The sequence below is a fragment of the Theropithecus gelada genome, chromosome 11 (assembly GCF_003255815.1).
Source record: "Theropithecus gelada isolate Dixy chromosome 11, Tgel_1.0, whole genome shotgun sequence".
NCBI classification, from domain to species: Eukaryota; Metazoa; Chordata; class Mammalia; order Primates; family Cercopithecidae; genus Theropithecus; species Theropithecus gelada.
Genome location: NC_037679.1, coordinates 84411622 through 84423746, shown reverse-complemented (window position 1 = coordinate 84423746; position 12125 = coordinate 84411622).

The window sequence follows — 12125 nt, the reverse complement described above, 5'->3', positions numbered from 1 at the left end:
GCGGGGACAGGGGCTACGGGAGGGGTGCGGAGTGCAGAGAGGGGATGCCCAGCTAGATCCGGCGTCTTGGGGCGCAGCGGTAGGAGTTGCCAAGGTCGAGGGGTGAGGAAGCCAGCGGAGGGTCCCCGGGATGGGGCAGCGACCTCTGGAAAGGTGGTGTCTGCCGAGGCCGGAGACTGCGAGGCTGAGCGTGGACAGGACGTCCCGGGTTAAATGTGGCACAGTCAGGGAGTGCCTGTGGGAGAGGGGAGAGGAGAGGCGGGAGGGCCTCCGGGAGGCCGGGGCTGTGTGCGAAGTCTCTGCAAGGCACCGGGATGGGGGCTGGGGGCGCGCAGGCTGGGTGCGGTCACCTGAAACACAGCGAAGGCGGCCTGGGGATGTCCACCCGTGTGAGGCAGGGTCCCTTATTCACCCGGGTAGAGGATGCGCCTTCCCATTTCGCGCAGGTCCTAGGAGCACGCGGAGGCAGCCAGGAGTTCTCCTGGAAAGGTCAGATTCCCTGGTGGCCCGGGAATGAGTTCCCAGCGCAGGGGCAGGCAGTGATGGCGCGGAGGTGTTGCGCAGGGCCGGGCTACTGGGTGGTCGGATTCTTCCATCCAGGGGCAGGGACGCAGCCAGAGTGCGGAGGGAGGTCACAGGTCACACGGAGCCGCAGTATCTATTATCTCAGGAACAACTGATCCTCCTGGGCGCCCCGACCCCAACCAGGGCAAAGCCACGGGGGCTAAGCCGAATGAATGAGTCATGCTGGGAGCATGTGGGGACGCCTCCAGCAGCGCTCAGATGCCTTGAAATCTTCCCCACCACGCTGGGAGGACAGGGGACATGGGGGGTTGTCCACCTTGGGAGGGTGGCTTGGAGTCCTGGCTCCACTCCAGCCCCCATCACACCGGCCACTTGCTCTGCCATCTCAGTTTTCCATGAAAAAGTGGGTCAAACTCTTTGAAAATGGTCAATAAGGCAGCGTGGGGTGATGAAAAGATAGATTTGGGGAGACTCTGGGGTCACAGAGTCTTGGCTGAGAATCCCAGTTCTGCCACTCCTTAGCTGTCCAAGCTGGGGCGAGTCCCTTATTCCTCCCTGAGCCTCAGTTTTCTCATCTGAGAAACGGAAGTCTTTGCACATCACCTGGTGCCCCCAATAACATATATAAAGCCCCTGACCCAGGAAGTCGGAACTCATTTAAAGGAGTCACTGTCAACATTATCATTCTCATCATCGTGGCCATTATTATGATAGATCTGATTTTCCTCTGCGGGCCCAGAGCTCACATCAGAAGAACAATCGTCCCCACTCCCGGCTGCCAAGAGGGGATGGGGGACAGGGCACCTGCTTGATTAGTATAGACAAGCTCATTAGCAGAGGCAGCACTCAGTTCTTCCCAGATAAAAGAAGGAAGAAAGCCAGGGGCACGTGGTGAGTCTCCAGCCCAGGTTAATTAGGGGACGTAAAGGGATTTTCCCATGGCTGTTAATCGCCTTCCTTTGCAGGGGGCTCATGCCCAGGCCAAGCCCCCTTTGGGCTCCCTGGCAAGGCCTGCAATGTGTGGAGAGCCACACAACAGGCTGCATGGGATTGGGGGTCTCCTCAGGCCTGGAGTGGCCTTGCAAGGGACCCATCTGTCCCCTTTCTTATCATCTTTTCCCCAGATAAGAGAATGATCCTGGAGACATGGTCAGGACTCCCTTAGGGTCCTCTGTGCCCAGCTGCCCCCAACGCCTCTTTCCCATTCACTCGTTCATAACATTTGCAGAGCTGAGCCCCTACTGTGTGCCGGCCTCTGCAGGGGATGGTGAAGCAGAAATGAATGGACGACAGCAGGGGAGAGCCACAGCAGGAGTGGCCATGGGGTGCTGGTGCCAAGGTGAACCATGTGTTTGACCAGGAAGCAGGTCAGTGAGGGCTGGGAGACTATGGCCAAAGATAAAAAGTCATTTTCTGGCAGGGGTAAGGGGTCATTCTGTGACTTAGTGGCAGTGCTTGGAGGGGGTTGTGAATCAGTCCAGCAAGTCCCCAAGCCGTGGTCACACAGTCCCAGGTGTGATGGCAGATGACAGTTGCCTTCCCCTCACCCCCATACTCAGGACTACCTGGTCATACTCCAAGAAAGGACCTTTTAGTGGGGAAGGGCCCTTCCCCACTAAAATATGCCGATGATGGTTGAGCCAGACACTGAAGAGAGGAATCTGTTTTTGAGGGTGGCTTTTCTGTGCCCCAGCTGTGTGACTTTGGACAAGCCCCTAATCCTCCCTGAGCTCATTTGTGGGGTAGGAATGAGAATTCCAGCCTGGCTCAGCCTGTCTTGTGGTTGGATGAGGATTTCTGCATATTAACCAGGCCCCTGAGCCTGTATCTCTAAAGGGCGTATTTCTGGAGGAAATCAGCAGGGAAAAAACAAGCCTCCCTGGATTCTGAAGGGCTGCGGGGGAATCTGAGAGGCTGGCGGCAGCAACGAGGAGACCCCAGGGCTGAGCGGAATTCTCCTCTCACTCCTACCCAGACTCTCGCCCCCAGCCTGCTGGCCTTATAGCCTGGGCAGGACCGTAAGAATCACACAGCCTACAATCTCCTCCAAGGTATCGATGGGATACTGAGTCCAGGAATTGTCCTTCCCCTGGATCTGTAAGTGTAGGGAGGCCGACTCGACTAAGAGCCAGCCTCGAGCCCCAGCACAGCCGTGCAAGGCTTCCTCAGGCCCCACTATCCCCTGCACGGCAAGAGACTGCCCCCAGCACGGATTGCTCCGGTCCCTGCACCCCAGCTCTGCTGCAGCTCAGCCCACGCGCCGGCCTGGCTACCGGCGAAGAGCAACATTGCCATCTCGTGGCTGAAACTGGAACTGCAGGTCTGGAGGGCGCTGCAGAAGACAAGAGGTGAGGGTTGGGGTGCGGGTCGGGGTGAGAGGGAGGCGAATAGGCAGAGAGGTTTCCCCACCTCAGCCAACCGGCAGCGGCAATAACAGACCCCTTTGCCCTTGAACGCCAACATGCAGGCAGCTGCTGCCGGGGTGACCACCCATTGAAATTCTTTGCAAAGCCTGGGACTGTTTGTTGTCCAGTGCACACATTGATGTTTCTGGCATGTTCAGGGAACACAGAATTGACTTAGATTGCATTTGCACCACAGGTGAGTGGTAGGGGAAAGGGGCCTCTCAAAATAGAAGCCAAGCTCACTTACACAGGTAATCAAGGATTTCCTAAGAATAAAGAATTTCAAGAAATCAGTCACTTGCACACCTGGACATATGGACCCATGATGGAAGGAAGGGGCCTCTTTATGGCAACTTGCAGTCATCCATCTCACTCTCTGTCCCTTTCCCTGCTTTATTCTTCTTCGTAACAGTGGTTACCGCCCAGCATCATACGTACAGAGAGCGGCCCAATCAGTCCTGGTTATATTAATGTATGAATGAAAGGAGCTCAGGGCTGGACAGTAAGGTAAGCGCTGAGCCCTGCGAGGTGAGGGAAGCCCCACTGAGCCCATGAACACTCAGACCAGAAAGGACTTGAGTTCCCTTCCAGGCACACCCCCAACTGGAAGGAGGCCACAGGGGGAAAATGGCTTCCTGGTGTGTTTGAGCAGAAAGCACCTGGAACAGCTCTGACCCCTGGCTTCCCAGTATAAAATGATTCCTGGACCGGCAGGGGCTGGGAAGGGTGTGAGGGGGCAGCCAGGGGTGAAGGCACCACTGGGATGGGATTTTGGAGCAAGTGTAAAGTGTGCTAGAGCAGAACAAGACTAATAACAAATAATAATGATAATAGTAATGATGCAGCACTGAATAGGTACCAGACACTGCTCGAAGCAGTTTGCACGTGTGTTGATTTTAATGGTGGTAAAATGCATGTAACATGAAATTTACTGTTTTAATCACTTTAGAGTGTACAATTCAGTGGCACTTAGTACATTCACAGTGCTATGCAACCATCACCACTCTCCAGTTCCAGAACTTTTTCATCACCCAACCAGAAACCTGGTACCCAGTCACTCCCCATTCTCCCCTCCCTTCTACCCTTAGCACCCACCAGACTACTTTCTGTCGCTATGAATTGGACTGCTCCACTAACTAATTTCAGTGGGATCATATAGTATGTGATCTTTTGTGTCTGGCTTCTTTCACTTAGCATTGTGTCTTCAAGGTTCATCCACGTTGTACCGTGTCAAAGCTTCACTCCTTTTCATGGCTGACTAATATTCCATTGCGTGGATGGAACACATTTGTTTATCCATTCATCTGCTGATGAACATTTGGGTTGTTGTCTACCTTGGAAACACTATTATGAATAGTGCTGCTGTAAACAGTGCTGTATAATTTTCTGTTAGAACACCTGTTTTCAATTCTTTTGGGCTTGCGTGTTTTGATTCATTTAATCCCATAACCATTTTATTGGCTGAGAAAACTGAAGCACAGAGAGGTGAAGCAATTTTTCCATGGCTGCACCGTCAGCTGGCATATGGCAGAATCGCGTTTAACCCCAAGCAGTCCAACCCCAGGGTCTGTTAACCAAGATGGATGAGTTAAGCCAACCATCCCTTCTCCACCCACCATGCCTCAGCACAACCCAAGACTCCCAGGAACTAGATGCAGCCCTGTCTCCCTTCCCAAGAGGCTCCCTATTTGAGTGGCAACATGCCCAGCCCTGGGGACGGGGTCAGAATCCTAACAGATCTCAGCCTACCACATTTCCTCAAGCCAAGGCGGTTCTGGAAGAAGCATGGGGGCCCAAGTGACCAATGAGAGGTAAAGAGGAGCTGGAGGAGGCCCACTTTCCTTGATCAAACAAGAGAGACAAAGTTGCTTTTTGCCCTCTACCCTCTTCCTTCTTGGCAACTTGTTGAGTACAAGTGTGATGGGAAGGGCCCTGGCAGCCTCTTGTGCCCATGAGGCACCACAGTGCCCACTGACAGCTACTGGTGGGAGAGTGGAAAGACAGATCCTGGCAACATCCTCAAGCCAACGTGTCACCCCAGAAATGCGGTCCCAAGGCCAGGGGCATTCACTGAGCTGATACTCTGCATTGAGCTGATGAACTGCATTGTTTAAACACTGCTGTTTGGACATCCGTTACTTGCAGCAAAAAGCAGCCTAATTAAGAAAGGTGGTGTTTTAGTCTGGGTCTCCAGAAAGACAGAAAACCTGTAAGTCCCAGCACTCTGGGAGGCTGAGGTGGGCGGATCACCTGAGGTCAAGAGTTCGAGACCACCCTGGCCAACACGGTGAAACCCTGTCTCTACCAAAAATAAAAAATAATTAAAAAAAAAAAAAAACATATACACAGAATGAAAGCTATGCAAAGGGATTTATTAGGGGCATCAGCTCACTTGATTGTGGAGGTGGAAAAGTCCCATAAGAGGCCATCCGCAAGCGGGAGACCCAGGGAAGCCCGTGGTGGGGCTCAGTCCCAATCCGGAAGCCTCAGAACCAAGGAAGCCGATGGTGTAACTCTCAGTCCAAGCTGAACATCTGAGAGCCTGCAAGGTTGGGGGCTGGTGTGAGTTCCAGAGTCCAAAAGCTGGAGAACCTGGAGTTCGATGTCAAGGGCAGGAGAAGAAGGGCAACCCAGATGCGGAAGAGACCAAGCATTCACCCTCCCCCTACCTTTTTACTGCATCTGGGCCCCCGCCAGTGGAGGAGCTTCCATACTCAGGTCACAGACTCACATGCCAGTCCCCTCTAAAAACATCCTCACAAGCACACCTGGGACAGCCCAATCATCCTAATCAAATACCAAACCACCTGGGCTTCCCTTTCAGCAGAAGAGGGACAGCCCCAGTCCCTGCAGGAGCATTGAGGATAAACAGAGCTTTCCCAGCTATGTGGGCACCCCTTCATCCAGGCAAGTTGACAGCCAAATCAACCATCATGGTGGGTTCAGGAAAAGCCCCAAGTGGACTGTTATATGCATTTCTCCCATCAACAAGACAGCCTGAGACCTTAAGTCAAATGGTTAAAAAAAAAGGTAGAAAATTCTATTTCTTTTAAACTGATTTTGTGAGAGTTAAATTATTATTATTATTATTAGTTCTCTGATGTGGCATAATTCAATATTTTTCAAATTCTTTGATCCTCACAGAAACTCAAAGATACAAATATTCAAAAAAGCAAAACTGCCATCTTTAAAAGATAAACACTTCTAATATTTTAATGTATTTCTCCAGTCCCTTTCCTATGCATACTTGACATGGTTTTTTAATTAAAAATGGGTTCACACGATATGTACTGTTTCAAATTGCTCTTCATATGTAATTATATATTGTGAACATCTTTCCATGGCATTTAAATGTTTTTCCATATGATAATTTTATGATGTTGTACAGTTATATCATTGGATATGCTGTAATTTGTTTAACCAATTTTTGTGTTGCCAAACATTTGAGGTCATTTACAATTTTTCATTGTCAAAAAGCAACAGTCTTATCCCTGCACCATTATACATGTGCAAGATTAGTTCTTCGGGATGTATTCCTAAAAAGTGAATTGTCAAATGAAAAGATACGCAGTTTAGAAATTTCACATTAACTGGCTCTCCAAAAAGTTATGCTGATTCAAATTCCTGTGAATGTAAGGCAATGCCATTTGCTCAAATCTTTATTCAAGGTTTACAAACTCCACCTGGTTAATTGATTCATTTAAATCTACACTGTCTGCGTTATGCAACTATTAAAAGATTAAAACTTCAGGTATTCATTCTATATCAAGAATTGGCAAATATCAAGATAATTCAATAAAATCTGAAAAATCAGTGAAATCATCACTAGTTGTAATTTTATCATTACTTACTACACTTTTTTTTTTTTTTTTTTTTTTTTGAGACAGAGTCTCGCTCTGTCACCCAGCCTATAGTGCAGTGGTGCGATCTTGGCTCACTGCAACCTCCACCTCCTGAGTTCAAGCAATTCTCTTGCCTCAGCCTCCTGAGTAGCTGGGACTACAGGCATGCACCACCACACCCAGCTAATTTTTGTATTTTTAGTAGAGATGGTGTTTCGTCATGTTGGCCAGGCTGGTCTCGAACTCCTGACCTCAGGTGATCTACCTGCCTCGGCCTCCCAAGGTGCTGGGATTACACGCGTGAGCCACTGCACCCGGCCTTTAAGTCCACTACCCCTTGTTAAAATCTGAAGATCTGTCCAGGTGTGAAGTGCCATAATTATGCCATCGTTGAGAAAATCGGTGGCTTGTCACATCTGCATAGCTCTTTCTCTTGACCACATTTGCCTTTGTATGCTTATAAATATTTTTTATTTCTCTTGCAAATTACATTCATTCTTTAGTCCTTTAGGAGAGCTTTCCTGTGGGAAAATTAGAGCACATTTAGAACCATACCAGGATTAATGTTAATTAGGGTTCGCAAAGCACTACAGCTCCATGGAGGTGCAGGAAGTGATCCCTTCGGCACGGACAGGATGGAGTGGAATTACAGAATTGTCGTGGGGAGGTGAGACAGCTGCTTGATGGATGTGGTCCTGCACATCCTCTCAGAGGACTTGCCTTGGAGTTGCCTGACTTGCTAAGTCACTACATTTAGCCTACAAGGGGCCAAGAGTTTTCTTCTTGTCTGGAGCCACAGGGCTCAGAATAGTGTTCTATTTTTATGATGACAAAAAAACCTAAGTCAAAAGGGATTTATTGACTCACATACTCAAAGTCTCCATGGCTTCAGGCTTGGCTGGTTCCAGGGGCTCAACAAACTCCCGATTTAATCTCAGCAGGAAAGTGGCAGGAAAGAAATATTGGCCACAGTGAGGTCACATGCCTATCCCTGGACCAATCACTGTGCCCAAGGGGATGGACTATGGTAATTGCCCAGGCCTGAGTTACATGTGCAACCTTGGGGCTGGGAGGGGATCAGCCCTGTCTAAACCACACAGCCTGAGAGTGGGGAAGGGTTGCCCTCCCAAAATGCAAGTGCTAGAGCTCAGTAAACCCTAATTTTGTTGTTGTTGGGTTTCTTTTTTTGTTTTGTTTTGAGACCGGGTCTTGCTCTGTTGCCCAGGCTGGAGTGCAGTGATGCAATCTCAGCTCACTGCAACCTCCACCTCCTGGGTTCAAGCAATTCTCCTGCTTCAGCCTCCTGAGTAGCTGGGACTACAGGCACCCACCACCATGCCCGGCTAATTTTTGTATTTTTAGTAGAGACGGGGTTTTGCCATGCTGGCCAGGCTGGCCTCGAACTCCTGACCTCAAGTGATTCACTTGCCTTGGCCTCCCAAAGTCTTGGGATTACAGGCATGAGCCACGGTGCCTGGTCTGGGGTTTTTCTTTTTTTTTTTTTTTAAGAAAAAAACAAGCTCTCACTCAGTTGTCCAGGCTGGAATGCAGCAATGCAATCATAGTTCACTGCAGCCTCAACCTACTGGATTCAAGCGATCCTCCCACCCCAGCGTCCCAAGTAGCTGGGATGATGGGCATGCACCACCACACCCAGCTGGTGGATTTTTCTTCCAGCATGTCCAGATCTTGTCGTTATGCTTCTGTGGCTTAGAGGAGGAAACCTCACCATTATCAGTGCAGGCGTCCCACCATGAATACTCTCTTACACCTAATAAAATGACTATGATCACTGTTTATTAAGATCTTCCAAGGTGACAAACCCATTAACCATCCCAGGAACACTGAAGGAAGTATTTTATCCCCATTTTATAGATGAGAAAACTGAGGCTCTAGGGTTTAATCAGTTTGCCCCAGGTCATCCAAATGGCAGAGTCAGGATTTGACCTGAGACCCAGCTGTCCCCAGGGCCCTCTCTGAGCCACCACAGTGCTCTTCCTCCATCTCTTGAGAAGGGGATTCCAGATGCCAAGACCCAGAGCCAACTACAGAGGGACAGAGCACTGTCACTGGGTGGCAGTCACCCCTCAGGAGCTGCCCTCACAGGAGCTGTATCCATGGTGTGGCCCACACCGTTGTTCAGCACTGAGTATTATGTAACTCCCTCCATCCATGTTGAAAGCAAACAGGGAATAACAACCAGGCTATTAGAGTTGATGATGGAACCTCAGGAACAGAATCAGATTGGCTGGGAAAGCCAGGACCTGCTGAAAACACTGGGATCCCTGCCATGAAAATTCATGTGCATTAAAGATGCCAAGGTGCTCAGGTCTGCATCAGCCCCCAGGCAGACCTCACATCTGTTCTGGAACAAGGGACGCCACTGCATTTATTAAACACAACTGTTGAAGTCCCCCTGGGTACAGCATCCTAGAAACCACACCATCTATATTTCATTGTGATCATCTCCTTGACGTTTATAAATTCATAAGGTATAATGAACTAACCTGAAATGGAACTCTCTTATTAATTGCATAAAACAGAGAGTGTACATTAAAGATGAATAAATAAAACAAGCAAGATTGAGTCTGTAGACCTCTAATAAACTGACCATGAAAAGAGCCTTTGTCCACGTGACTCCTTGGGATCTGAGGACTCGGCTGGTGGCTGAGATGGCTCTTGGAGAGGCCAATGGCTTCCTCATCATGGAGGAGGTCACATAGGCAGGTGCAAGAGCTCCCACCAAGATTGTGGACGCTGTGAGGTGTGACACCTTTTGCTGATGTCTGCTGCAGATTGCAGAAACACAAGTGAGTCTCCGAGCTGGACCTGCTTGCATTGCCTGAATTCCCAAGGCACGTTGAGATGCTCTGGACACTCAAGGACATGCATACCCCTGGACTCAGCAGTGTGTGACGTCTCCCAGAGGCCAGCTCCCACCTCTGCTAACCATCAGCATCATCTCAGGGTCTCCCTAGTATATACCATCAGCAGGTTCCTGGGCTGGATGGAAACGCACCTAGAGCTTTCCTCTACCCTCTGTCTTCCTTTCATGGCCATTGCAAAGGAAGAACATCAGAGTCACATCACACGTGACTTCTTTCCTTTCTAGTCACAAGTCCTGAGCGAATTCAGACAAGAGTGATATAACTGAGGCAGCAGACAGAAACTCCAGGCCGAGGAGCCCTGGAGTCTGGGAAGTAGGCAGGGTTGTTCTATGTAACCTTGAGCTTGTGAACAGGAAGGGTGATAAGCAGGGAGAGTTGCTGGGCAGAGGCTCAGGAGCAGTGGGAGGGGAAAATGGAGAGACACTACCATCTAGTTCTACTAAAGGATGAGAGAACACTATCTGCCAGCGATGGCCACAATGATGCTGTGTAACAAACCACCAGGAAATTCAGTGGCTTCCACAATGACTAATTCTTGCTCACACAGCTGCAGTTTGGCTGAGGATCCACTGATCCAGGCCAGGCTCAGCTGGACTTTTCTACGAGCTGTGGGTTGGTTCCAGTGTCCAAGTGTTTCTCCTTCTCTTTGGGCCAGCAGATGAGCCATGGCAGGGTCGTCTCAAAGCAATGATGGAAACACAATAGGGCAAGCCCAACCACACAACCAGATTTCAAGGGTGTGCTTGCATCATGTCTGCTAATATCCCATTGGCCAAAGCATGTCACATGGGCAAGTGCAAAGCCAAGGTGAGGAAGGACCTTATGCCCTTAGTAGGAAAAACAGCAACATCACATGGCAAAGAGTGTGAATACAGAGAGAGATGAAGAATTGGGAACAACAGTACAGTCTACCAGAAACATATCCATAATATCCCTTGCAAATCACCACCAAGGCTGCAGCAGCTAGGATTTGGTTTAGCTATCAGTAACCAAAACAAAAAAACAAAAAAAAAAACAACAACAACGGCTTAAACAAGGTGCAACTTTGTTTCTCGCAAATTCTTAAAGTCCAGAGGTGGCCAGTATAAGTGGATGTGGTGCTGCATGGTGTCAGGAACCCAGATTCCTTCTATTTCATTGCCTCACTATGACTGGCCTTTATAGTCCAAAGTGGCTGCTGAGCTCCAGCCATCACATTCAGATTCTAGGAACCAGGAAAGCAAGTAGAGAAGGGCATGCTTTCTCCATTTAAAAACACTTCCTGGGAGGGTAACACACACACTTTCATTTCCATCCCATTGATCAGAACTTAGAACACGGTCGCATTAAACAGCTGGGAAGGCTGAGAGATGTACCTTTCTTTATTCTGGGTGGCCAGTTAGAATTAGGTTTCTGTTCGTGTGCAAAAAGGAGAAGGGAGATTGGGAGAAAACACAATCTTTGTCACAAAGGCCAGTAAGTAGGGCTGCCCACTCCCGAACCTGCGTCTTGGCCGTTTGTGTTAATTAAAACACTTTGGTCTGCAAGTAGAAGCAGCTTCGTGAAGGGAAAGACAGGAATTTATTCCATGAGCCAGGGCTGCTTCACCAAACCCAAGGGCATGGGCACAGCTGGGTCTCCGAAGTAAGCTGGAAGCCAGGACTGGCTTTGTAAGAAGCACAGAAAGCCCACTCTCTGCTTCTCCTCCGACACCAGCTCGTCTTCCGGCTGGATGCAGATGGCCTTTTTCTATGTCTCCATCCATGTGGCAAAGAAAACGGCCAGCAAGAGGCCAGAGGTAGCCACCCCCCCGGTCAAGAGAAGGCTGAGGCTGCCATCTCCTGGTCCAGGGGAGGCCACTGGAGGGACATTCATTCCTGGCTAGCCAGTGGCATCCTCCTCATCTCTGTATCAGAGCTAAATCCCTGTGGAGAATCACCTCCCTCGGGACTCCCTGCACGTTCCTAGTCAGGGGTGGGCAGGTAGCCAGGTCAGGCCCATGAGACTCTCCCTTTCAAACACATCTATTGTAAGCAGCGATGCAGGAATAGGGCAGGAGGAGCAAGCTTGCCTGGCACCACCCACTTCTAGCCTGGCTCTCGGTTTTACAGATGAGTTTTACAGCAGGTCTCCTGCTGACTCCGTGAGCTTCCCCATAGCTTGCCACCATTATCCATAGTTTGGTTTCTGTCCCTTGCAACCAAATTATCCTGTCTGGCACAGATTACGCCACCCTCCCTGAGTCAGGTATGCTGGGGACAGGGTCACTGTTCCAACAGTTTCTGCGGTGACCACAAGGATGGGGGAGGAGGGGCCAGACAAGTCAATGGATGTCACACAGATGTCCCTCTCCATGTCCTTTGATACTGCCTCTTGGGAGGCCTTGGGGTAAAGGGGAAACAGCACAGGCTCCCATGTCAGAAACTATCACAGTTCAAATCTCAGCTCTGCCCCTCACTGGCTGTGTGATCTCAGGCAGGCAGTTC